Raw genomic sequence first — 25,217 nt, 5'->3', positions numbered from 1 at the left:
ACAAAACCTTGGGATTTTCACGATCCGTCTTAGAAACTAATGAGATTTTAAAAGATACAAGAACTACTTATTTAACACAAAAATTTAATTTTTAATGCTCACAAATTAAATGAAAAAAACACTGATTAAGGGAACCGAGACTCTCAAACCCCATAAAGCTATTTAAAAAGATACAAAACCTATTTATTGAGGACAAAAATTTCTTTTTTAATGAGCACCAAGTAAAAAAAAACAACATAGAATCAGTCAACCGAGTCTCTCAAACCCCGTAAAGCTCTTTTAGAAGATACAAGAACAACTTATTTAACACAAAAATTTCGTTTTTAATGGGCACCAAGTAAAGAAAAACCACACGCATGGCAACACTAAAGTTAATGAATCCTAAATCTTTGGAAACAGCCTTTATTTCTGCCCGTTTAAGTTTTGATGTTGCTCCCTACTTTCAGTTGAAGAAACTTTTCTATAATTTAGTTTCTTATCGCGGGGGGCTGGGCACGGTTGAAGTTATTTTCATGTAGAAATACCCTCCACCTCTTCCATGGAAAATTCCCTCCTCAAGACAATCCCATTCCTGTCGACTTTTGGAGGGTGTTTCTTCATTTTTCGATAATCAGGCAATTTTCTCAAACTCATAGCTTTTGACTGGCAACACTAAAGTTAATGAATCCTAAATCTTTGGAAACACTCTTTTTCTGCCCGTTTAAGTTTTGATGTTGCTCCTTACTTTCAGCTGAAGAAACTTTTTTATAATTTAATTTCTGATCGTGGGGAGCTGGGCAGTGTTGAAGTTGTTTTCACGTAAAAATACCATCCCCCTCTTCCATGGAAAATTCCCCCTCAAGACAATCCCATTCCTGTCGACTTTTAGAGGGTGTTTCTCCATTTTTCGATAATCAGGCAATTTTCTCAAGCTTATAGCTTTTGACTGGCAACATTAAAATTTATGAATCCCAAATCTTTGGAAACAGCCTCTATTTCTGCCCGTTTAAGATTTGATGTTGCTCCTTACTTTCAGTTGAAGACACTTTTTTATAATTTAATTTCTGATCACGGGGGACTGGACACAGTTGAAGTCGTTTCCGGTCCATTCTTGGTACACAAAACCTTGGGATTTTCACGATCCGTCTTAGAAACTAATGAGCTTTTAAAAGATACAAGAACTTCTTATATAAAACAAAAATTCCTTTTTTTATGAGACACCAAGTAAAAAAAAAACCACACGTATTCATTCGCCAGAGTTTCTCAAACCCTGGCTAGAAAATTTAAAATATTCAAGAACTAAATTTTTATCCCACTACTATCGTTTTTAATTGAAACCAAGACATGAAAAACCACACGGAAACAAGCACCCGAGTGTCTGAAACTTCTTTAAGCTCTTTTAAAAGATACAAGAACAAATTATTTAACAAAAAAATCCGGTTTTTAATGGGCAGCATGATAAGAAAACAAACAAGAAATCAGACAAAAGAGTCTCGCACAACCTGTTCATCAAATGGAAAAGGATCAAGAACTTCGCATATAACACAAAAATTTTGAATTCATCTGGCCCCCAGATAAGGAGTACAACTCGGAATCATGTAGCCACGCCTTTCAAACTCCGTAAAGCTCTTTTAAAAGATAGAAGAACTACTTATTTAAGAATAACATTTTTTTTTAATTACGCATAAAGGAATGAAAACCACACGGAATCTGTCAAAAGATTTTTTCTCCCCCACTCAAAATAATGAAATAGATGCAAGAACTACTAATAAAAGACAAAAAATTAGTTTTTAATGGGAACAACGTACTGGAAAACCACACAGACTCAGGGAATAGAGACTCTCAAACCCCGTAAAGCTCTTTTAAAAGATACATGAACTGCTTATTTAACACAAAAATTTCGTTTTTAATGGGCACCAAGTAAAGTAAAACCACACGGAATAAGGCAACCGAGTCTCTCAAACCCCGTAAAGCTCTTTTAAAAGATACAAGAACTGCTTATTTAACAAAAAAATTCGTTTTATTTCTTCGTATAGAATAACGTTAATCTATTTTAAATTGACAACACTGTCCAAAGATCACTTGTGTATTATACAGTACATATCAAAGTATTCACAAATACTAAACCCTTTTTTTTATCAGAAAAAAAATGCCAATTGCCAAAAAACATTCTTTTGTCAAGGTGTATTAAATCACACATTTGCATCCATTGTTTTCTTAATCCCGATAAGACGCATGCCAATGTTGTCTGGAAATTGTCACTCTTGCTTGTCTATGTCAAACTGTTTTAGAATATTCACGTGTAAGTGTAATGCCTCCTAGAATAGCATGGGAAGGAACATAACCTCCTAGAATAGCATGGGGGGAACATAAGCCCTTAAAATATCATGGGAGGGAACATAAACCCTTAGAATAGCATTGGAGGGAACATAAACCCTTAGAATAGCATGGGAGGGAACATAAATCCTTAGAATAGCATGGGAGGGAAAATAAGCCCTTAAAATAGCATGGGAGGGAACATAAGCCAAGCAAATAGCGCAGGAAGAACATAAGCCAAGCAAATAGCATGGGAAGGAAAGTAAGCCAAGAAAATAACATGGGAAGGAATATAAACCCTTAGAATAGCATGGGGGGAACATAAGCCCTTAAAATAGCATGGGAGGGAACATAAACCCTTAGAATAATATTGGATGGAAAATAAGCCCTTAAAATAGCCTGGGATATAATATAAACCCTTAGAAAATCATGGGAGGGAACTTAAGCCCTTAGAATATCATGAGGGAACATTAAGCCCTTATAATAGCATTGGAGGAAACATGAACTCTTAGAATAGCATGGGAGGGAACATAAGCCCTTATAATAGCATAGGAAGGAACATAATCCCCCAAATCCATAGGTACATAATCTGGAAAGACACCAAGGAACATAAGGCAAGCAAATCCATAAGTACATGCTCTGGAAATGTTTTTCCTATGGCCTCAAGCAAATATCATGGGAATTCCTATGGCCTCAAGCAAAATGGTACTTAGTCCTCTACTCAAATAACTATTTTGCTTAGAAGAATCAGTTATCTCTGAAGAATGGGACACATTTTCTTCTTCGTTAATGGTTTCTAAGGCAGGGACGAAAGTGAAATTAACTTCATTCAGCTTGTGACTTTTCGGAATTACAACCATAGCATCACTTAAGGTTGCTTTGACACCTTCTTTTATTGTCTTAGACTCCTTCCTCACAACACAGGCACTTGCAGAAAACAGCCTCTGGCCTTCGATAGTCTCTGGATTATTGGGTAAGAGCATAGATGGTATAGCATTGAATTTAACTTTCCGACATCTGCTGTGAAGACCCTCTTCCTCACAAACAAGGTCTTGTGGGCCAAAATGGCGGTTGCATACATTGGCATACTTCTTTATATAAGTAGTAAAATCGGGTTTTCTCAAAATATCCTCCCGGCCACACACTGTTAGCCATTCTGTTGCCCTGGAAAATCAAACGTAAAATTTAGCGGCTGAAATCTTTGAAATGTATAGCTAAAAATATATTATTCCTTATAGTTCCTCGTTAGAAAAAAGTCTTAGAAATATTTTGGAAATTGTGCCGTAAAAGGTCTAAGATTATACAGACTCAGCAGTAAGAAATCCATTTTATTTATTTTCTGGTAAACAAACTGGAAGAATATTCTATAATAGGAGCTTTTCTAGCGTAAAGCCCCGTAAAATTTTGGATCTGCCACTAAAATGTGTGATGTCCTTCAATTTTCTGAAAATTCCCTTAGAATTTTATGAAAAACACTTCTTAACAGAAGTTTGGTGTTTTCTTGGATAGGGCTATTGTGGCAACTTTTACCACAACAACCAATAATTAGAACTCAAGTCCTAAAATTGTTCTCAATCAGGAACCCTTATCGCTATCTAAATTCAGAAAGTGCAAAGATTTTCAAACAGAGGTGTTTATTGTTTAAAGTTCTGGAAAGGTCTGCCCATTTCATATGAAAACATTGATTGAAAACAAAACTAGTCTTATCTAGGCTCTCTGCCGAAAGAGGTAACTAGACTTTTCAAATATCACAGGAACTACAATCTGAGAAAATAAATATCACGACATGAAAAAAAAAATTACAACCTATCCAGGTGCGGACCCAGAGGGGGGGGGGTGAGGGTTACCCCCGTATAGTATTCTACATCAGTTTTATTCACCCAATTAACGCAATTTTGCATTAATTAAACTTTCTCCTAACTTAAGTTTGTCGGATCAACCTACTTTGCGCCCACCTCCCCTAAAAAAATCCTGGATCTGCCCCTGAAACCATTACACCTATTCCACCAGTTATTAGAAGAAAAAAAATCCTTATTTTCACAAATTTCATCAACCCCCAGCCTCCTTTTTTTACAAAATCCTACATAGGCTAATCATTTGAGTCCACTTTATGTAAATAATAGATTAAGTCATAATTTGTATATAAATTAAGTCATACCTGTGTGATGGGACACTTGCAAACCACTTGGCCGGCTCACCAAGTTTTTTTCTGTTTTTGCAAATTCGAATAATGCACTGTCTAACCATTTCTCATTGATTGACGCAAACACACTGATCCATAACTGCACGAAGAAGTGGGAGGAGCTTTTTGTTCGCACCGAGAACGAAGACCAGATATGATCTGCGATAAGCTTACTGGATAATTATATAAACTGTGGGTATACCACACAAGGATAAAACCTTTACTAAAGCTCTTCTATCAACAGAATCGAACGCTTGCTCTTAATCTATAAAACTGAGGACCAAAGGTGTTTGAAAATTCAGGCACTTCTCAATTATTAGCCTAAGAGTGAAAATTTGGTCGACACATCCTCTACCTTTTCTATAACTGCACTGTTCTTCCCTTAAAAATTTGTCTATGGCATCTCTCAGTCTAAAAGGAATCATATTAATAAGTAATTTGCTACCTACAGAGACCAGACTAATACATCGATAATTACCACACTCACATTTATCACATTTCTTATATAGTAGCTTAATTAAGGTTTTCCTAAGATCATTAGGTACTTCCCCTTTTTCAAAAATCATATTCATAATCTTCAATAAGTTATTTCTAGCCTCAGAGCCACCATATTTAAGAAGCTCATTTACTACCCTATCAGCACCTGGAGCCTTATTATTCTTTAATCCTTTTAGTACTGTTGCTAATTCCTCCTCACAAAACAAATCTTCCTTCACATCCAAGGTATCACGCAATAACAAAACGATAAGCCCTAAGACAAGGCTCAAGTGACCAGAGCCTAAGTAAGTTAACTGTTTTTTAAGCGGGACGCCAATGGGTTGAAATTCCTTTCCCAAAACAGATCTTTGTCATCAAAAATTTAAATAAATTTAATACATACAACATTTAGAAACCCTGACAAGAAAAAGAAAAGTATATCATTGACTTGCTTATGACTTGCTCCAATAGTAACTCAAACTCTAAAGGATCAAATTTTGACGAGAATAATTATATCAAAAAAATTCGTAGTTACGGTAATTCAAAATAGATAAATATTAATTTTAACCCGACTTTGGCAAAAAATTAGGAGATAGCTAATTGGTTTGGGACTTCTGAAAAACATTATAAATATCGTCCTAATTTTAGAGCTCACATTGCCACATGGTACCACATTTGCCTCCAAACATTAAGCTACACAGTCTACACAAATAGATCCACTATTGCATTATTGCGCGCAAGTATTGGGAAAGTTGGGAAGGTCGGTGGATCTCCTCTCTTTGGGGAAGGAGTTCCAGAAACTCTCAAAGCTGTAATTTTAGGGCCAAATTCTCGTGAGTGCCTCTTCCTGTCAATATCGAGAGAAGATTTAACTTCTAGTATCTCTTCAGCTGGAGGAATATATTTGAACTATGCGTGTGATTAGGCTGTAAAATGAAATTTTACTTCCCAATTATTGTGAAGTATTTTTATAGTGAAGTAAACGATTATATTTACATTATACTATTTATGTAAATCAGGTGGCTTTTATGTAAATCTGTTTATTTTGATAAGATCCTATTTAGTTATGTTGTTTTTAATTTAGTGTTTTGCCCTTGCCCTGTGGGTTCCGGTACTACACGATACAGGGGATTCGCTAGGAAAAATATTTTTCCAGTGAATAATCCTTTAAAAATACAAACATAACAGCTTGAGGCTGAAGAAAAGACTGTAATCTCAAATGAATGTGGAGAACCTTTTACGTTTTCTTACCCCAGATTTCCTCATGATTCATAATCATTTATCAAAGAAAAGGAAGCTGCTTCATCAGACGATGTCAGGGCAGTGAGGACGTAGAACAGAACGAAAATGATGATGGATGCATTTAAGACCCCCTTTTAAAAAATATTGAGAGGACAGTCTTTTAAGTTTCGAAGCATTATAAATGCGAAAGTTAAACTTTGGCCTAAAAGCTAAGGGTGGATTAAATGAATATGATAGTGAAAATGAATGGAAGTGAAATAAAAAAAAAACTGTGTAAAAGTATAGAACAACATTAGAAATGAAATAATCAGTAATAAATATACATAATAAGGGGGATGATTCTTCCCAACATCTTACTCTCTACGCTACAGTGACTATTGTTTCTAATTGCTTTAAAACTACTGGTCTTAGTTTTTAAGTATCCTATTGTGTAAATATGTAGCATGGTTTTTAAATCCGTTGTTTATCTGAATTCTGAAGCTTAATTTCCAGCAACTTAATCTCAGTCATGTTCATGAAGCCCCAAAATAGGTATTTTGTATTTTGAACACATAAGTAGAAAGGCCTTAATGACTCGTGATACCCACCCCTGCTGCCATCTACAATTTAGTTTAATGCTGAAGGGACATAATTTATTCAAGGATTATCGATCGAGTCTAATGGGGGGTCAAGGTCAATCGATCTGTTGTTGTTTGGCCACGTGTAATGACATGAGGGGTTATTTACATAATCGCTCGGGGAATTATTGATTTATGACACTGTGGGGTGATTTACATAATCGGCGGGGAAATTATTGATTCACGAATGGGAAATTAAGAAACATTAAGGGTTCTTTAATCTTAGGTCTTAGGGATAAACGTTCTTTAGGTCAGAGAGAAAAATTAATATTCTATTTTTAAATAGGGCTTCATTGATCGTTAGTGTCAGGAATTATAAATGACATCACTTGTTATCTTGGAATTATGTGGGAGTCTAAAGAGATAGAAATTCTATTTTTAAATAGGGCTTCACCGAGCTTTAAGTCAGAGAGATAAATTAATATTCTAGCGAAATCATAATAGTTTAGCTAGGAAAATTTAATAGATGAAGAGATTAACGTAGGAAAGGGTTTCCTATAAATTTGAAATGTGAAAGCACTGAGATGCCAAACAGAAGGAACACGCTGAAATTACGTTTAAGGGGATTATTTGGGCGAAACGGTTTTAGACAGCTTATGGAATTATTTCGGCGAAACCGTTAGAGACATTTTAAAAGATGATTTAAAAGATGATTTTAGAAGAGGTTTTGAGTGTGGTCGATATAATACACAAGTTCCATTTGAACAGTGTTGTGAGGTCCCCTACCCCAACCCCAAAGGGTTCCGATCCCCCATCCCAACCCCGAAGGACTCCCCCGGTACACCAAGGTCCCCCAAGCTCCCAAAGAGCCCCAGCCCCCCGAACGCCCTCCTCAGACCCTCAAAGGCCCTCCTCTGGTCCTCAAAGGTCCCCCGGGCCCGAGAAGCGCCACGGGCCCGGAATGCGCCGCATGGGGATGCGCCGCAGGGATGCGCCGCGGGGATGCGCCGCGGGGATGCGCCGCAGGGATGCGCCACAGGGATGCACCGCAGGGATGCGCCGCAGGGATGCGCCGTTTGTGTGTGTAAGTTTTTGTGTGTGTGTGTGTAAGTTTGTGTATGTGTGTGTTTGAGTTTTTGTGTGTGTGTGTTTGTTTTTGTGTGTTTGTAATTTTGTTTGTGTGTGTGATTTAGTTTTTGTGTATATGTAAGTTTGTGTGTTTGTAAGTTTTTGTATATGTGTAAGTTTTTGTGTGTGTTTATGCGTTCTTGTGTGTGTGTATGTTTTTGTGTGTCCGTGTATGTTTTGTGTGTGTGTGTACGTTTTTTTTTTGTGTGTGTGTGTAAGTTTTTGTGTGTGTGTAAGTTTTTGTGTGTGTGTCAGTATCTGTGTGTGATTGTGATTATTTTCTATGAAGATGTAAAGTTTCACTTTAATTCTAAATTTTATTAAATTCAGTTCCGACTTTTCTCAAAAAGATGAAAAAATTTAAAGTTCTGTTCCAAATATTTTCCTGGAAAAAGAAAAGTCCAAAGAGACAAAAAATTTAAAGTTCACTTCTAAATTTTTCCATAGAAGATAGGAAAAGTTATACTATGATTGTGATTATTTTCCATGAAGATAAATGGTTTCACTTTAATTCTAAATTTTCTTAAATTCAATTCCGACCTTTCTCAAAGAGATGAAAAAATTTAAAGTTCCGTTCCAAATATTTTCCCGGAAGAAGAAAATTTCAACTTCGATTCTGAATTTTTCTCAATGAAAATGAAATAAGTTATTGATCAATTCTATTTTCCTAAAATAATATAAAATTTTCCACTACAATTCAGATTTTTCTCAAAGAGATGAAAAAATTTTAAATACTGTTCCAAATTTTTCATAGAAGATAGAAAAGTTCAAGTTCTCTTCTGAATTTTACCAAAGAACATAATTCAATTCTAATTTCTCCAAAGAAAATAAAAGGCTTCCACTTCAGTTTTAAGCTCACCAAGATATGAAAAATTTAAAGTTCACTTCTAAATTTTTCTGTAGAAGATAAGAAAAGCTATGCTCTGATTGTGAGTATTTTTCATGAAGATACAAAGTTTAAATTTAATTCAAAATTTTCTTAAATTCAAATCCAACCTTTCTCAAAGAGATGAAAAAATTTTAAGTTCTGTTCCAAATATTTTCTCGGAAGAAGAAAAGCTCAACTTCGATTCTGAATTTTCTCAATGAAAATAAAATAAGTTATTGATCAAGTACATTTTCCTAAAATAATGAAAAAAATTTACACTTCAGTTCAAATTTTTCTCAAAGAGATGAAAAAATTTAAAATACGATTGCACATTTTCATAGAAGATAGAAAAGTTCAAGTTTTCTTCTGAATTTACACACACACAAAAACTTACACAAATACAAAAAAACTAACACAAACACAAAAACTTACAGACACACAAAAACTTACAAACAAAAAAAAAATTACACACACACAAAAAAATACACACACACACACTAACACACAGACAAAAACAAAAAATTATAAAAAAAAACTAACAAAAACCCAAACACACACAAAAACATACCAACAAAAGCCAACTTGAACACAAACAAAAAATTACACACACAAAAACTTACACACACACAAAAAATTACACACAAACTAATACTTACACACACACAAAAACTTACACACACACAAAAAAACTTACGCACACAATAACAAAGATACACACACACAAAAAATCACACACACACAAAAAAAACTTGAACACACACAAAAAATTACACACACACACAAAAACTTACACACACAAAAAAACTTACACACACACAAAAAAACTTACACACACACACAAACTAGAACACTCACACAAAAATAAAAACACACACAAAAAGTGGCTTACACACAAAAACATACACACACACACACAAAAACTAGCACACACACACACACAAAAACTTACACACACACAAAAACTTACACACACAAACAGAAACTTAAACAAAAATAAAAACTTAAAAAAGTACAAAAACTTAATAACACGAATAATATAACACACACACAAAAACTAAAAAAAAACTCACGCACACACAAAAACTTACAAACAAACAAAATCTTACACACACACAAAAAAACTTACACACATAAACAAAAAATAAGAAAAACACAAAAACTCACACACACACAAAAAGTTATACACACACAATAACTTACACATACAAAAACTTACACATACACACACACACAAAAACTTACACACACACACACACAAACTTGAACACACACAAATACTTACAAACAAAAAAAATTATAAACACACAAAAACTTACACACAAAAAAAAACTTACACACAAACACAAAAACTTACACACAAAAAAAAAAATACACACACACAAAAAAAAACTAAGATACAAACACAAAATAAAAAAAACAAACACACTTACAAACAAAAAAACACAAACACACAAGAAAAAATACAAAAAAACAAAATTACACACACACACAAAAACTTACACACACAAAAAAACTTACAAACATAAAAAAAAAAAAAAACAAACAAAAAAAAATTACAAAAAAAAAAAAACAAACACACAAACAAAAAATTACACACAAAAAAAAAATAAAACAAAAAAACTATATTAAATAATAACACTATAAAAATCACTAACACTATATTAAAATAAAAAATATTCAAAAGAACCAACACCATCATACACACACACAAAAAACTTAAACACACATACAAAATTACACACACACATAAAAACTAAAACACGCAAAAAAAAAAAGTTACACTCACAGAATAACTTGCACACACAAAAACTAAAACAAACAAAACAAACTTAGACTCACAAAAAAACAAGCAGACAAAAAAAAACGTACAAACACACATAAACTAACACACACAAAAACTTACACACACACAAAAACTTACACACACACAAAAACTTACACTCACACAAAAAAAATTACACACACACAGAACCTTACACACACACACACACAAAAACTTACACACACACACAAAAACTTACACAAACACACAAAATTACACACACACAAAAACTTACACACCCACACACAAAACTTACTTACGCACACAAAAACTTACACACACACAAAAAATTACACAATTAAAAAAACTTACAAACACAAAAAAAAAAATAAAAAAAAAACAAAAAATTACACACAAAAAAAAAAACTTACAAACACACAAAAACTTACACGAAAAAAAAATTTACACACAAACACAAAAAATTAAACAAACAAAAAAACTTAAACACAAAAAAAATTAAACACACAAAAAAAAAAATTACACACACACAAAAACTTACACACAAAAACAAACTTACACACACACAAAAAAACTTACACACACACAAAAACTAGCAGAAACAAAAAACTAACACACACAAAAAATATCACCCAAACACAAAAACTTTCACACACACACACAAACAAACACACACCAAAACACACATTCACTAACACACTCATAAAAACACACACAAAAACATACAAAAACACACTCACACACAAAAACAAACACATTCACAAAAACATACACACACACAAAAACTTACAAACAAAAAAAATTACACGCACAAACAAACTTAAATGCACACAAAAACTTACAAAAACAAAAAAACTTACACACACACACAAAAAAACTTAAAAAGACAAAAAAAAAACTTACACACATCAAAAAAAAAAGAAAAACATAAAGAAACACACACACACAAAAAAAACTAACACGGCAAAACAAAAAAAAACCAACACGAACACATACACACACACACAAAAACTAAAACACACAAACACATAAATACACACACACACAAAAACTTACACACACACAAAATCTTACGCACACACACAAACTTAGACACATACAAAAAAAATTTACATAAACACAAAAACTTACACACACACACACACAAAAACTAACACACACACACACAAAAAAACTTACAAACACAAAAAAAAACATAAACACACACACAAAAACTTAAAAAACAATACAAACTTACAAAAACAAAAAACTTAAACAAGCACACTATCATTCGAACAAACAAATTCAAGACCCCAAAATATATAATGCAAAACCACAAAAACTTAAAAACACACAAACGTACACACACAAAAAACTTACACACACACACCCAAAAACTTATACACACACAAAAAAACATACAAACACAAAAAAAATTACACACACACACATACAAAAACTTACACACACACACACAAAAACTTACACACACAAACGGCGCATCCCCGCGGCGCATCCCCGCGGTGCATCCCTGCGGCGCATCCCCCTGCGGCGCATTCCTGGCCCGCGGCGCTTCTCGGGCCCCGGGGGACCTTTGAGGACCAGAGGAGGGCCTTTGAGGGTCTGAGGAGGGCGTTTGGGGGGCTGGTGCTCTTTGGGAGCTTGTGGGACCTTTGAGTACCAGGGGCTTCCTTCGGGGTTGGGATGGGGGATCGGAACCCTTTGGGGTTGGGGTAGAGGACCTCACAACACTGTTCAAATGGAACTTGTGTATTATAACGACCACACTCAAAACCTCTTCTAAACTCATCTTTTAAATCATCTTTTAAAATGTCTCTAACGGTTTCGCCGAAATAATTCCATAAGCTATCTAAAACCGTTTCGCTCAAATAATCCCCTAAAAGTAATTTCAGCGTGTTCCTTTTGTTTGGCATCTCTGTGCTTTCACATTTCAAATTTCTAGGAAACCCTTTCCTACATTAATCTCTTCATCTCATAAATTTTCCTAGCTAAACTATTAAGGTTTCGTTAGAATATCAATTTATCTCTCCGACTTAAAGCTCAGTGAAGCCCTATTTAAAAATAGAATTTCTATCTCTTTAGACTCCCACATAATTCCAAGATAACAAGTGATGTCATTTATAATTCCTGACACTAAAGATCAATGAAGCTCTATTTAGAAATAGAATATTAATTTTTCTCTCTGACCTAAAGTACGTTTATCCCTAAGACCTAAGATTAATGAAGCCTTAGTGTTTCTTAATTCCCCCTTCGTGAACCAATAGTTCCCCCGCCGATTATGTAAATCACCCCACAGTGTCATAAATCAATAATTCCCCGAGCGATTATGTAAATCACCCCTCATGTCATTACACGTGGCCAAACGACAACAAATCGATTGACCTTGACCCCCCATTAGACTCGATCGATAATCCTTGAATAAATTATGTCCCGTCAGCATTAAACTAAATTGTAGATGGCAGCAGGGGTGGGTATCACGAGTCAATAAGGCCTTTCTACTCACATATGAGTAGTTTCCAGAAATACTTTTAGGTTTACAAAGACTTTTGCCCAATCTTTCTTTCTGGTAATTTCTGCTTATTCATAGGCTGCCTTGACAATTTATTTTAGTTTTGTTGGGTGTAAGTTTAATTTTTTTTTTCATTTATTGTAATATCTGCTGTATATAAGTTTAACTTGATTATTTATTTTAGCTTCTGTAAGTTTTAAATTAAGTTAATTCAATGAAGGCCTAATTTATGCATTAATTTTAAACTAGTGACTCCTAGATTGTCTTTATGTATATCAAATAAATGATACTGGATGTCAGTCAATGGCATTGGCCGTAAGAATTCAAGCAAAAATCAAACTGAGTCCACATATTTAGTTTGTGAATGGTACAATAAAGTCATAAAGAGAGTCGAACAACTTGTGGTAACGAACTGTAAGTAGGGATACCAATAAGAATACCAACTCGGCTCAATAGCAACCGAAACTCTAAAAAAAAAGGAATTTTTATAATAATTAATACAATGAAGGAATTGGCTTTTTATGATAGCTTTAAATACATAAATTTATAAGACTTTATGTTACTCATCCAAAGCTACGAGCTTGAGAAATTTTGCCTTATTTTCTAAAAAGGGGGAAAGATCCCCAAGCGATCTTAATATAAATAACGCCATCAGACTCAGTATTTTAGAGAACCCTTCTGCTAAGATTTCAAGCTCCTAACTACAAAAACGGGGCGTTTTGCATTTTTTTTTACCAGAAGGAAGAACGCGGATGTGTGTTCATTTGTCTGTTCTGTTTTTGTTTTTTTTTGTATCTTTTCCCCAGGGATGATCACATCAAACGAATAGTCCTAAAAAGTCCAGAGAGGGCTCATTAGAACGGAAATTAATGGTTTTAGTACCCTTTTAAGTGACCAAAACGATTGTGCCACGGGAAAGTGGCGTTTTCTACCATTTTGTGGCACCAAACTACGATTTTGCCCCAAAGAGGACCAAGTTGCCATCTATCAACAATTCTAAGATAGCCAATCGATTTAAAAGTATCAAAAAACTATATTTTGAGTTTCCCAGTTGCAGAGGGAGAAATAGTGACGGGTGGTGCATTCGTTCCTGAGAAGTTGCGGGGTCCATAGAAGATAAATAGTTGATATGGAAATTTATCTTAATGTTTAATTTAACTAAGTTCATTCAGTGGATTTTTCATAAAATTATGCTTAGTGATGCATGATTGGGCACAGGGCTGTTCCTGGGGTTTGTGACGCTCAGGGCAATATTAATTAAGGTACCCCTCCCCCACTTCCCGACACAAACATAAATACAAAAACAGAAGCCCCGGCCGCGACGCCCTCCAGCCACAGTGGTAGGGGCAACTTGCCCCGGTCTTTCCCCCTTGATCGGCCCTGAATGGGCATCAGTCATTATGAGGGAGGGGCGGTGGGTCATTGTTTAGGCGGGAGGGGTGGGGTCAGGTTACTTCAAAATAATACAGAATGAGTTTCGGGAAATGGGGGGGGGGGATTTAATATCTAATTCCTCTTGATTCCCGGAAAACTTTGGTCTACACCTTTATTATTGGTGCTAGCGGGGGTGTAGTAGCCCCCCTCATTGCGATAATCTTTTTGTATATAGTGTAAAATAAAATATTCACATACCTAACGGCAAAGACGTGGTAAAAGTGAGACAGGACATCATGAGCCTCACCAGAAAACTTCCCGAGGGAGAGGGTCAGGAAATTGCTACCAGTAGCTATGTTTTTAGCGATTTGAAATGGTAATATTTCTCTTTGGCCACGTAAAAGATCCAAGTTCGTGCAGAATTGGCATCCTTATGAACAATAATGCACCTTTCCGTCCACCCGAAAATCCTTAGTAAAAGTATTACTAAGGACTTATTCAACAAAACTACTGTTCATCCAAACGTTTTACTAAATATTCAAATTGTGTCCAAAATATTAGTTATAATCCAAAACTTTAATTACCAAGCAGAAAACTGAAAAGACAGAATGCTATATCAGTCAATTTACGATTATTTATACATATAATTTAACAGCAAGAAATCAGGGATGGGGTTTATGGGGACGGAACCCCTCAAGTTTTTCAGATGGAATTAGGAGCATCATCGAAACTTAAAACGAATAGAAATTATTCTGAAAATGAAGGGGATGGCCTCTCCCACATCCCCCCTCTTTACACAGAAGTTTGACTTTTTGTTCCAATTCTTTAAGAACGACTGCTGAAACACACGGGTCCTTGAATTGGAATAAGAAGCATGTTTAAGGAACTAAACATTTTAGCGTAATGAACGAGAGGGTTGAGTAGGGGCAGCCTCCCTCGTACATGGAATAATTTCCATTTGTTTGAAGTTTCAATGATGCTCATTACTTTCAGTTGAAAAAAAAAACTTGTTTTGTTTTCATTTAATACACTCCAAGGTGCACTTAGCTCAACGAGCTTTTAGCATGTGAACAACATAAAATTAAATATGGAACAATAACAAAAATAAATAATCATTTGCTCACTTATTAGCATAAGAAATCAAATTTCAGCTGAACTTTATTTTGACGCACAAAAAGCCAGTTTACGAAATTATATTTTTGTTTATACATCTTATTTTACAAAGCTGACTTTTGCATGATCTAAACCAAATATCTCTACTTTAAACACGAAATATGATAGCCCTGCCGACGAAAACTCTGTAAAAACTAACAATTATTGTAGGATTCGGATGAATAACAGTTTGTAATTATAACAGTAATTTTGATAATTTTCTCTTTTTTTGTAGATATTCTCTGGCCCAGACAGAATTGATTACTTTCTTTATATTTTGAACTGAAATGTCCATCTTTAGACGAATTACAAGAATTAGAGAGCCGTATTTAATACTGACTGGTTAGATGCATGGTTTTACAATCAAGGACTATATTTGGTAAAGGGCCTTTGCTTAAGCTCAATTAGGTTTAAGAATTTATTTGGATTAGAAATTTTTGCAGAGTATTTACAGACCTTGTATCGGCTATTTTTTTTTATGGTTAACTACTCTTGGAAATAGCAATAACTAATTTTATGTTCAATATTCGAGTGTTTGTGTATGGTTTTGCTTGTGTGCTCTGAAAAATCATCTAAAATAATCAAGCTAGAAACGTGGATATGCATTGTGAATAATTTTAAAACTATGATTTTAAAGCATTACGTTATCCAAAACCATGAAGATGGACATACACTACCCAAATAAAACAAATAAACAAAAGAAGAAAAAAAGCTCGAAATATGATATAGCTCGAAAAGCTCATGATAACAAGTGTGTTAGGGTCAACCGAGCCTGAGGACTAACCAATCAAAGCCAGGTCCAAAGGCCCTTGCATCATTCCATGCAAAGCCTTGCAGCATCCTACTCCTCCAGGAATAAATATACCTACGTGGAGGGTCAAAACTAGTGTATCCCTCAAGGGCGGATCCAGGATTTTTTTTCGGGGGGGGGGGGTTACTAATTTTCGACTCAGTTTTCGACTAATTTTACTGATTTTTACCTAGGTTTTACTAATTTTCAACTGATTTTCGACTCGGTCAAGAATTTCGGGGGGGGGGGGGGGTTCAAACCGGGTAACCCCCCTCCTCCCCTGGATACGGCCTTGGTATCCCTCACAGATAATATTTTCTCTAACTATCAAGCTCAGCAGCAACATATTGTTGTAGATGATATATCTGGTCAATACGGTGTTTTTTATTGTATTTACTGAAAGCATTAACAAAAGCTCAAGCGGACGCAAAAAAATAAATTGAGTCCTCGGTTAATCTCAAACAGTTCGTGGAACGACCCGTGGGCCGTATAAAAACGAGATTTTTATAACATTAAATACATCAAAAGAATCTTGTACTTATGATGGTTTCTGAAAAAAAAGAAAATTCATTGATATTCTGAATTCAATGGTATAATTTTCATCAAGTGCGCTTCACTTTCTGAAGGCGTTATCTCCCTTTTCCATAATAAGGCAAATTTTCTCAAGGTCATAATTTTTAATGGATAATTTGAAACTTAATGATTTTTACATGTTTAGGGTCATAAAAAAGACAATTCCTTTGGTGTAGGGTATACATTTTTATCAAAATTCCATTTCTTAGAGTTCTGGTTACTATTATACACGAGATACTGCCGAAGTAAAGAGCGAAGTAGGATTCGTGTAATATATAATTATTGTTTTTTCTTTCCACCAAGGTACTTCGCATGGAAGGAGTTGCCATATAAACTTCAAAGGGGGCTCATTCGAATGGATGGTGAAATTTCTAGCTTCGTTTTTAAGATTCAAAAGTTCTTGGAGGGCAACCAGGCCCCCTCCCGCACCTCTTTTTCTGCCTTCCCCCAAAAGACATCTGGTCAAAACTTTGAGTTGGCTATTTGATTCAGCATAATTGAAAGGTTCAAAATGATAATGGTAATGAGCTTACCTAAGCTATGGATGTCAGCTTAGGTAAGCTTATTACCATTATCATGTATAAGAGTCAGGTTGGCCTCAGAGAATATATTAAAGGTTCAAAAACTGTGCTTCTCGAGATGACATTACTCCACAGCCCCTGGGTGGGGGGGGGGCAAGGGCTATATGTTGTGTGATTTGTCCATTGTTTACATCAATTAAAAAAAAAGACTTTCCAAAAAAAACGTTCTTTAAAGAAAAGTAAAGGATCAGATCTTTAAAAGATCAGATCACATTAAACATAAGATCAGAAAAAATAAAAACCTACAATAACTCAAACTCAAAACGACCAGATATTACTATTAAAGTAAAAATGAAACCCAAAACAAACAGAAAGTAAAAAACAATCATAGCAAAAAAACATAGAACAGGTATTAATTTAAACGAACAAGATAAGATAAGATAACATAAGTTTTATTCTTCATTAGATACACATACAATATTACATGTTGTTATTCCCCCAAAGGCTCATTGGTCTGTACAAAGGGGGAAGACATATGAATTGCTAATAAAATGAAAACTATAGAAAAAATTGAATAAATAAACTAAATTAATTAATTAGATTAAATAGACTAAAAAAAATAATAAAAAAAATAAATAAATAAAATAGAAACATAAATAAAAATAACTTCCACGAAGCCAAAGAATTTTTAACAATTTTTTTTTAAACAAACCGAATGAGTGGCACCCTCGAGCTGATTCAGGCAACTTATTCCAAACAATGTGACACGCCATTAGAGGATTAAAATATGACCTTAGGCTAGAAGTAAATGGAACTTTAACTTGATTTTTGATATAACGAATATTATAATTATTTCGATCAGAGGTATAAGATAGCGGACCACTTCGGGGCCGGGGGAGGGCACCATGAAGCTGAACAAAAGTAAAAAATGCACATAAAAGAACATCTAGTGACTCAAGATCAAGTAATGGTATAACAAATGAACGATTAGTCTCCTGAATGAGGTTTCTATCTTTATTATAAACCTTAGAAAGTGGTTTTAACGATGAAGGAAAAGCTGACACCCATACAATTGGACAGTAAGAAACGCAAGATTGGATCAAGCAGTGAAAAAGTATTTTCAAAATTGATCCTGGAAAAGTATGTCTAAGTTTCCTTAAAATACCGAGACTCCTGCATATCTTCATTTTAATAAAATTTATGTGACATTTGAAAGATAGGTTTTCATCAACAAGAATGCCCAAAAACGAACATACCGGTAATTAAATCTATGAATTATTCCATTCGGCTGGTGAATTTCTGATAACTGGAGATAAACCCGAGAAACACACGAAAAAATCAAAAAACTGGACTCAAAAAAATTTAGGGTAAGACAATTAGCATCGAGTCACAAAATCACCCTCTCAAACAAATTTTCCAAATTCAATCGAAGCTCGAATTTGCAGTTTCCCAAAGTGCTACGCGTGCTGTCACTAGCAAAATAAACAATGACATTGGAAAAAGGCAATCCATAATTACCAATAGGTACCAAGGAATGCTTAGAGCCAAAAAGTCGATATCAATTCATAAGTTTATACTTTTTTATAACCTAATGTGAATAATTTCAACGAATAAAATATATCACTAGCACTCACACTGATTTACGGGGAGCGTCAAAATTCATGAGTAAGTACAATTGGACAAGTAAATCGATATAAGTTAATCTATCCTTGACACAAGACTGGAACCAAAAATATATACTCCCCCTGATTCAAAAATGAGGCATATGCGATGCAAGAATTCCAATGGTCAAGAAATCGAAAGCCCAACAATCATCCAGTAATATAGAGGTCAAAACTAACCCTAAATAAAATGCAGAAATGACATAATTCTGAAGAGCTCTCGAGGCCTTTTCCGTGGAGAATTACGTTTATGCAGTCGATTTAGAGCAAAAAAGACATTTTCTGGAATTTAGGAAGGTAAGGAGACGAGAAAGCATAGTCTTTTCAAATATTTTACTAAATACTGATAAAATGGAAATTGGTCGATAATTTGCCGGATCCTTTCTTGGTCCACCTTTACACAAAACAATAATGCGAGCACGCTTGAGAATATCTGAAAAAATACCAAATTCAAAAGAAAAACTAAAAAGTTTTGTTAGAGGCACAACTATTGAAGGAAGAGTAGACTTAACTACCTTATAAGGGATAGACTCTGGCCCAGAATGGGGACGATTTTTTTAAGCCATAAACAATTTTAGTAATTTCATTTATTGTTATTAACTTTTGAAGCACAGACTTAACAAAAGATGACCCGAGGTATGATCTAACGTCCGGCTTAGGCCGAGACAAAGTAACTGTAGAAGTAATATTCTTACCAATATTAGCGAAGAATGAAGTGAATGCCTCTTTGACATTAAGCTCACCCTCCACAGCTCCATCACCAATGACCAGACTCATAGGTAAAGAGCTAGATTGAGAACCGGGTTTAAGTACAGAATTTATTACCTTCCAAGTTTTACGAATATCATTGCCACAAGCAGCTAAATTGTCTAGATAATACAGAGATTTGGCTTTCCTAGAAAAGGAATTACATATATTCCGGTAGATCTTGAATTGACAAAGACGAATAGCACCTGCTGAAAGTGTAGCGCATTTATAAGCTCTCCAGAGATTATTCTTCCTTCTCCAGCTTTTGAGAAGTCCGGATGTCATCCATGGGTTTAGAGGAACAATCCTTTTAGACCTATTATTAGAAGGTGGTACTTTAAAAATGCTAATAATAGCCTCTTTTATGGTTCCATAGAAGGACTCAAATAAACAAGAAAAATCCTTATCATTATCAAGCTAGCTTCACAAATTTTCCACTAATTTAGATCCGAGGAGAGAGAACTCTTCCTCACCAAACCTATTAGTACACAAATCAAATATAAAAGTCCGGTTACTTTTCCCCTGTTTAAAGTTAAACCGAGACTAATTTAGAAAATGAACGGAGATATCCCCTACTAAACTTGAATTTTCATTCAAATAAGCGTAGAGAAGATATTGTCAATCAAAGATGCTGTAACATTAGTTACTCGCGTGGGGATGGATGTAGATGGTAGAGTTCCTGCGGCAAGCATGGTTGAAAGAAAATCAACTGAAGCCGAAGAGTTTGAATCCATCAAATCAAGGAGGCACACTTGTGCCTCTTTAAAGAGGCGACCCACCACAATGTTAAGCGATTTCCGGTCCTAGCGGTCGCAGAGAGACGGCGGGGATCGCATTTTGTAGCCTAAGCTCAAAATCAACAAGCTGGGTAGTTTCACCCCCCTCCGACTTTATCTTTCCGGAGGAAAGGGTGCCAGAAGTTCGAACCTTCCCACCACAGTCCTCTGTTAATGGATTCCGATTGGGTTAAAATTTAGAGCATGGACTTTCCTGTTGCTGGGGAGATTCTCCTCTGAATTTCAACTCAATCCGTTCACTCCTTCCCTATTTTCCAAAAACCAAATATAGGCTACCCACTTAATGTTCATCAAATTTTTTTTTTGTTAGCCACGCCTACAGGCCACAGTTGGCAACGGATCCGGGTGAATGAGGACTCATTCGAAGCGGAATTCGACCTGTTAGGGCCTTTTGATATTTTCAGACCGAAAAAATTATAGCCCGGATTTACATTTATGAAAAACCTCGTTTTCCTATAAGAGCCCATGCTAATTTTTGAAATTCCTAAAAGCACTGTAATTCATTATTAAATTATATCAAAATAGTCCTCTTAACCTGACAAGACCGACTGCAAGCTTCCAAAAATTCCAGTTCTTTCCCAGAAGTTTTTTTGTCGAAAAACGAAAATCTTACTTTCTATTTGCTTGCGTCGAAAATAGATTGCAGAGACTAAAAATAAATTATCAACAGTCTCTGATGTTACAGTGGTCAATATTGCTGCCTGTCATGTGGAAGTCCCGGGTTCGATTCCCCGTAGGAGTAAATATTTTATATATAGAATTTAAAGTAGTGTCTCTTAAATTTAAAGTTTAAAAAAGAAACTCAGTTTCTTTTTAAAATCCAATCTAATGAATACTTCGGCTCAACAGGCGTCTCCAGAAAAATATCGCAGTCGGCCTTCAGCTTACAGGTAAGTGTCCTCTGCTTTGATAACACGCAGTATACCCGCATGCTTGAAGAAAAGTTGAAAAAAGAAAATCTTACTGGGCATTTAATTTGAGTATTCAGGAATTAAAAGCCTTAACAAAATAATATTCAAAAGCGGGGGGTTTGGGGGGGGGACGGAAGCCCCCCCACTTTAACTCTTGACACAATCAGCTAACAGTTAGTTAAGCAATAATAAGTAATAAACTGTACAAAAACGTGCAGAAATTATTTGAAAAAAACTACGTTTTCTAAAGAGTTAAAGAGGCTGAGTCACAAGTTCGAACCTTAAAACGTACAGGGATTAGGAGGTACAGTTGGGGGGCCACCATCCCCCAAACCCCCTACTTTTTCAGCCTCTTTTGTTAAGATTTTTATTTAGGGGGTCTGCCTCCCCCCTCAACACCTGCTGTTTCCCTTGCAAAGAAAAGCTTTGCAACACGAACGAAGTCTGCTTGAATTTTTTGCCTTAAGAACATCCTACTGCATCTCGATTAGAAACAGTACTGAGCCTGTTTGCTGGAGTTTTTACAGGAGATTTTTCCCTAACCGATAACAAGCTATAATGTGATGAACTTGGTACGACAGTAGTAACCAAGGTACTACTTTGCCTGCGCCCCTGTACCAAACAGGTTTCTGGTAGGTATAATCTGGTTTGGTGAGTACAATCTGGTTTGGTGGGTATAGTCTGGTTTGATGGGTATAGTCTGGTTTGATTTTTCAAAGAGAGTGACTATCCCCATGCATATAGGTAAACATTTTTACAGGGCTTTACACCTTTTCAAAGAGATTCAGAGCTTCTTCACATTCCGGGCCAACCAGATATGTTTTTAGGCCAACCGGACATGGTCTTATACTTTGAGGACATGTCTTTCACTTTGATGAAGGACAAGTTTTTTTCTGACACAATTTACCGGATTTCTATTTCATGATATACAAGTTTTTTTTTAGGCTAAATCCGTGTCAGAAAAACCGGTGTGTCTTTTTTTTAGCTGCCAATATATTCAATTATTTTTTGTATATATTCAGGTTTCAAATTAGGATTTTCAACAGTTTGAATACTTCATTCAACCTATCAGTATCAGTATTTTTGCAATCATTTACATAGATATGGAATATTCTAAGTGACTTCTGGTGAGTAAAAAATGTTCTCATTATTATAATAAAAAAAGAATTTTTTTTTTGTCTCGTTATTAAGTTAGGGAAGAATTTCCTTCCTTTCTTACGCTTTTTTTTTCACCGAGTTTTTATCTATTTTAAAAAAGAATTTCTATAAATATTAAAAAAACAGGATCAATCAGTTTCGCTATAATAAAAAAAGAAATCTATTTTTTTTTGTCTCGTCATTAAGGTAGGGAAGAATTTCCTTCCTATCTTATGCTTTTTTTTCACCGTTTTGTTAGCTCTTTTAAAAAAAAGCATTTCGCTAAATATTAAAAAAAAACAGGATAAGTCAGTTTCGCTATAATATAAAGAAATCTATTTTTTTTTTGTCTCGTTATTAATTTAGGGAAGAATTTCCTTCCTTTCTTATGATTTTTTTTTTCACCGTGTTGTTACCTCTTTTAAAAAAAAGCATTTCGCTAAATATTCAAAAAACAGGATCAGTCAGTTTCTCTATAATAAAAAATAAATCTATTTTTTTTTGTCTCGTCATTAACTTAGGGAAGAATTTCCTTCCTTTCTTATGCTTTTTTTTCACCGTGTTGTTAGCTCTTTTAAAAAAGCATTTCACTAAATATTCAAAACAGGGGTCAGTCAGTTTCGCTATAATAAAAAAAAGGAAATCTATTTTTTTTGTCTCGTTATTAAGTTAGGGAAGAATTTCCCTCCTTTCTTACGCTTTTTTTTACTGTGTTGTTAGCTCTTTTAAAAAGCAATTTCGCTAAATATTCAAAAACAGGGTTGGTCAGTTTCGCTATAATAAAAAAAAAGAAAATCTATTTTTTGTCTCGTCATTAAGTGGCTTTTTTTTCAAAATTGAGTTATGAATTAACTTACGAACTATGCCTGAAGTGGGCACTTTAATTTTTACGAACTGGGCGCTTTAATTCTTGATATGAAAGGAGAAAAAAAAAGTTCTTTGCTTACAATGATTTATTTAGTCCAGGTTAACTGCTTGTGTCATTTTTTTCAACTTTTGGGAGTTGAGTACTGTGATATTCGTAATTTAGATATATAAGTTTTAAAAAGCTTTGCATAAAAAAAATATATAATTGTCAACTTTTCGTGTTTGATACTATGGAATTGAAAGCCTAATGCTCTCCATTAATATTCTGAATAAGTAATAATTGAGCTAGCTAATTAAATTGCATAATTTTTTCAACTTTTGAGAGTCTGATATTAAGGGGGTAGTACTCTCCTTTCAGATAAATAGTTGGAAAACTGAAAACGATTTTTATTTTAGAAGGCTATTGATCAATCATCACAGCAAAAACGAGCAAAATTGAATGAAGCCCACGACAACGCTGAGACAGGTGTAATCAAGCCAAGTGCCAGCTCTACACAAAGCTCTATGCAACCTGGGAGGAAATTCAAGAGAGAGTGGATGCTTTCATATAATGCTTCAATCTCATCCGATCAAGATGGGGGGGACACCCCTCTTCATGCTTTACCAGGGACTTCAGGTGTAGAAACCCAGTCAGAATTTGTAAGTATATATAATTTTTTTTTCTTTCTGTATTTTCAAAAATAAGGTAAATTTTCTAAAGCGCATAACTTTTGATGAGTAAAACTTAAATTTATTTCTAAACTATTCTATAATAATCCTATTTCATTTTCTTTCATTAAGATATTAACACAGGAAAAATCGCATAAATTGGTTCCACAGCGCATTTCTATCTGACGCTGTTTCTGCAGAATGTTATAGGCTAACAGAATATAGGCTAAGGGGTTAGAAGCGCACTTTAAAGCTGTAAGAATATTTCAGCGTGTGTTTGTGTGTGTGTGTGTGTTTGTGTATGTGTGCGCATGTATGCGTGTATGTGTGTGTGTGTCTCTGTGTGTGCGTGGGTGTGTGTGTATTCATGTTTTTGTTCGAGTTTGTGTGTGATTGCGAGGGTGCGAGTGTGAGTGTGCGGGCGTTTGTGGGCGAGAGTGTGTGAGTGTGAGAGTGTGAGTTTGAGTGTGAGTGATAGTGTCAGTTGGTTTTAGTGTGTGTGTGTGTGTGTGTGTGTGTGTTTGTGTGTGTGTGTGTGTGTGTGTGTGTGTGTGTGTGTGTGTGTGTGTGTGTGTGTGTGTGTGTGTGTGTGTGTTTGTTTGTGTTTTTGTGTGATTTTGTGTTTGTGTTTAAATGTGTAGGTTTGTTTGTGTGTGTGTGTGTGTGTGTGTGTGTGTGTGTGTGTGTGTGTGTGTGTGTGTGTGTGTGTGTGTGTGTGTGTGTGTGTGTGTGTGTGTGTGTGTGTGTGTGTGTGTGTGTGTCTGTGTGTGTGTGTGTGTGTGTGTGTGTGTGTGTGTGTGTGTGTTTGTGTGCGTGTGTGTGTGTGTGTGTATGTGTGTGTGTGTGTATATGGGTGGGTGTGTGTGCATGAATGTGTACGTGTGTATATGTGTTATTAAAAAAATTTGTAATTTATTATGAATTGTTTTTTAAATAATGATATAATTAAAAATTTGTAACTTATTATGAATTTCTTTGATAAATTCGAATCCAATTAAGAA

At 34.9% G+C, this 25,217-nt stretch overlaps 1 protein-coding gene across 1 annotated transcript in view; it reads left to right on the top strand.

Annotated features, from left to right (window-relative positions):
• The window catches only part of LOC148950047 (uncharacterized), a 505,353-nt gene that overhangs the window by 338,297 nt on the left and 141,839 nt on the right, over positions 1–25,217 (top strand). The window lies entirely within an intron of this gene.

The sequence above is a fragment of the Artemia sp. Qi Xiang Cuo genome, chromosome 7 (assembly GCF_049724085.1).
Source record: "Artemia sp. Qi Xiang Cuo chromosome 7, ASM4972408v1, whole genome shotgun sequence".
Classification (NCBI taxonomy): Eukaryota; Metazoa; Arthropoda; class Branchiopoda; order Anostraca; family Artemiidae; genus Artemia; species Artemia sp. Qi Xiang Cuo.
This window is presented reverse-complemented; position numbering and strand designations above follow the sequence as displayed.